The 4,129-nt window shown below is 40.9% G+C and overlaps 1 pseudogene; it reads right to left on the bottom strand.

Moving 5' to 3' along the window:
- Positions 1–1,259: 1,259 nt before the first annotated feature.
- On the bottom strand, positions 1,260–1,695 carry LOC102423650 (annotated as a pseudogene).
- Between the last annotated feature and the right edge of the window lie 2,434 nt (positions 1,696–4,129).

Below are 4,129 nucleotides of genomic sequence, written 5' to 3'. Positions count from 1 at the left end.
TCAACTCCTAAAACCACTAGTATAGTCAAGCCTTGATTACATACCACATGATTTGACAGACTTGTCTTCATGATCTGCTTTGTTATAACTAGCTATGTGATTCTGAGCAGATCACTTGGTCACTTCTGCATTAATCAGGGTAGGCTAACTGCTATAATATAAAGGCCCTACAATATCAGTGGCTTAATAGGACAAACAAGTATTTGTCTCTTATCTCATAGCTAATGTAGGTTGGATAGGTTTCCTCCAAGAGGTGACTCAGGGACCCAGGCTCTTTCCATTGTGGTTCCTCCATCCTCACAGGTGTCTCTAAGGTCACTGCGGAAGGGGAAGTAAGGACTGCATAGAGAACTCTCATCCTCTCCTAACTGTCATAAGTGACATACCTCTTCTCTCAATTCAATAGATGAGAACTAGTCACGTGTCTCTACCTACTTGCAAGGGGCTGGGGAATATAGTTTAGGTCTGTGCCCGAGAAGAAGAAATGGGGCTGATGATCATCTTCCTAATTGCTGCCACAATTTCATTCTTTTGGGTCTCAGTTACCTTATTTCTAAAATGGGGATGATTGTTTCTGCCAAGCCTAACTCAGAGAATAATAATGAGAACCAAATGAGGGCATGAATTAAAGAAGACACATGAAAAATGCATCATGCACTACAATTTCTAACACTGAACTGGCGTCGGGGTCTGGGATTCAACATTACCCTCTATGAAGCCTAAGGTCTGCTCAAAGCCCTAATCTTGGGCTTGACTTATAGATAGGATTCCACAGACACCTCACCCATTTTGTTTACGACAAAAGGGATACAGAAGACCCGGAAGAAGTGATGCCAGCAAAAACTTCACGTTAAGGAAACTCTTGGAGGCATTTTGCACATTAAAAGTGCAAAGGATAAAATGTTGGAAGCTGATCCAGACTTAGAAAGAGGTATAACAACTCACCAAAGGCTTAGAAAAGATGCCTGTGCCAAGTCATAAGTTACACGATGAAAGGAAAAAAGCAGGCACTGTTTGAACTGCTTTTGATTGTGTATTTTTAACAAATAAATACTTTAATTCTCAATATTTCTAATGTTTTACATTACAATGTGCTAACTAAATATTAGTTTTACTACTTTAAAAAATTCCTTATACGTTTATAACCAACGGTAAAATAGATTTTAATGTTTTGACAAAATTTTAAAGGTCACAAAATAATTGCAATTTTTCCTCATGATTATTAAGAATGACTTATAGGGTTCAAGTTTGCTCGGTCATTTTTTTTTAAACAAAAGCCAAGTTTATTTGTTCATTTCTTGCATTTGAAGTATTCCTCGATGACATCCTTTGCCTGAGACTCTGCCATAGTCCTTCACCACCACGCAACTGCAACCAACCACTTTACGGGGTTTTCCCTCTGTCGATTTTACAGAGGCCTCCCCATTCCCCTCGTTTCTTGCTGTCGTCAACCTTAATTAGGTTGATTTGGTGTTCAGCACAAACAGCCTCCACCAACTTGACGTACATAGACTCGTCACAGTTGGATGCAAGTACACAAAGATGGGCTTGGCGCTTGTCTAAGGCTTTGGCAGCTTCGCGAATTCCGCGCGCGAGGCCATCGTGGATGAGGGCGGTCTTCAGCACCTCTTGCAAAGCAGTATTAACGTCCATTACACCTCCAGCAGCAATGCCTTCCTCGGCCTTGGCGGTGGGTTATGGGTGGAGCCGAATCTTGAACGCACTCAAGCCTCCGCCTCTGTGCAACTCCGCGGGGGCAGGGAAAGAGAGCTCTCAGTCATTATCAAACTTCTGCATGACCATGCAAAGCAAGGACTGCATGAACAGTACATTGAGTTCATATATGTACTTCATTTAAAGAATTATACATAAGAAATAAAGCACTTTTAATATGTTAGTCTTTGTAGGAGATTATATTCTTTAGGAGACAGTTTTGCCTGTGACAAGATGATTAACACTAAGTAAGCTTATTAATATCTAAAAAGGACTATTAACGGTAGAAAAATAGTTTCTTTATTGAAGGGTTGTCAGCAAGTCTAATTTATTAGCTTGTCATATTCTGTGAGTGGGAACATAAATCTTGTATTAGTGATCAAGATGAAAAAGACTTGGAATACCTGCCATAGCAAAATTCTCTGCATACTTTCCAAAGGTAAACACATATATCAACTTCATCTTCTAAGTGGAAAAGTTTGATGGCCTCCATCCAAAAATATGAAACTCTATTATAGATGTCATGTGAGGGAAAACTGCACACCAGAACCTTAATTTATGAAAGCACTGCGATGCCAAAAATAGGCTAAAAATTCAAAACACTAACAAAACCAACCAAATCAAACAATGTTTTTAAACATCTAAAGTAGTATAAATGAGACCGACCTTGGAAAAAGAGTGCTAGGAGATGTTTATCCAAACAAGTTAGGGGGGCTCAGTCTCTGGAATGGGTTTCAGGTCTTAGTAAGTCAATCATGTCCAATTCAGGCATGGCTCAATTCAGGTTCCCCAGCACTGCCACAATGTGCACCTCTCCGTTTCTCAGCTCTTCCTTTTCTGTGGCTTCTCTCTCAAGAGGGCAAGATGACCACTAGAACTCAGCATCTTCTGGCTCAGCAACTCCCGCCAAAAGAGAGCTCTTCTTTTCCTAAGAGAACCACCAACATTCCGAGACTACTCTGATCATACTGCCTGAGCCCTGCTCCCTCCTTGGATTAGTTACAGTGGCCAGAACTAAAACAAACGTATGTCTATCCTGGGTCTGGAAAGGAGGGTGGCATGAGCCCATTGGTTGAAAGTGAGGAGTGATTTCCCCGCAAAGAAATTTGAGGTCCCCTAAAGAAGGATAAATGAAAACAGGGCTGGCAAAAAGATGATCATAATGGAATGACATGGAATGTGGGCATTTGAAGGACTTTAAAGATCAAATTCCAGAGCAAATTCTACCCGCAATGAAGGGATCTAGGCCACAGGACTCTGTAAGGTGATCGATTCCATTTCTGTTCCTCCTCCTCTCATGGCCAGGGAGCTAATTCTGCTAATGAGCAGTTCTGGTTGTTAGAGTTCTTACACTGTTGCCCAAGTCTACCTTGCTGCAGTTTCTACCTGAGGCCCAAGTTTTATCTCCAGAAACACTAGAGAAGCAAACCCCTGGTTCTTGAACTGGAGAACACAGCTAGTAGCATCTTTCCCACCAGTCTGCAAAGGCTTCCTGCCACCTGCATACACTACACAAGCACAGGTGGATTACCCATGAAGCTATCAAAGCTCAGGCTTTAGGGTCCCTCACCAGCCCCAGACCCATGAATGCTAAGAGTTACAGAGAATCCTAAGAGGAGAGGAGAAGCCAGGTTTCCAATAGGAAGCATTTATGCTTAAATATTTCTGGTAAGCTGTCTAGAGCTTTCAACAACAACAAAAAAGGTGACCTAAATCTCCAAGGCTACCATGATTTGTTGTAATCTATTTCCTAATTTAAAATAAGTGTTAAAATTTATACCTAATTTTGTACTTGTAAATTTGTATATTTTTTCTTAAAGAAGACCTCCCTCCACTCCCAACCCCCCAAACTGTATAAGCTTTAGACCCATAAAAACTGGATCTGCTACCACATGGATTCCTTAATACATAGTTTCCAGGTATTTTACCACCCAGAGCAGCCTCCAGTTTTTAAAACTTGGTTACCTAGAGCTGGACAAAATGCACTGCTGTGATCTGGCATGTAGGGTCCAGTAAAATCTTATTCCCTTATTGTGGTGCCCATGGTTCCATGAATGCAGGCCAGGATGGTGATGGGCTTACTCATAGCACTTCACCTGTGGTCTGTGCAAAACTACAGCTCTTTCTCACCCTCTGCTGTCTTAAGTAGCTGGATGTATAGTAAGTGGGTTAATAATATTAACTGTTAAGGTTGGTCTGAATTAGTTCTTTGGATGTGACCACATTGAGGGGGAAAATTCAAATGCAACAAAAAAGATGTCCAGAATGCAACTTTTAGATAAAAAGAGAAAATGAAATCTTACTTGAACCCATCCTGGCTGCCATCCACAGCACTTTTGTCAAAGTGTTTATAAATAAAGGTGTTTTGGTCAGACATGTATAGAGACTGACTTGTAAAACTAAGATTTAAATAGAC

The sequence above is a fragment of the Myotis lucifugus genome, unplaced genomic scaffold, assembly GCF_000147115.1.
Source record: "Myotis lucifugus unplaced genomic scaffold, Myoluc2.0 scaffold_588, whole genome shotgun sequence".
In the NCBI taxonomy this organism is placed as follows: domain Eukaryota; kingdom Metazoa; phylum Chordata; class Mammalia; order Chiroptera; family Vespertilionidae; genus Myotis; species Myotis lucifugus.
Note: the sequence above shows the minus strand (reverse complement) of the source record. Positions and strands in the feature narration are given on the sequence as shown.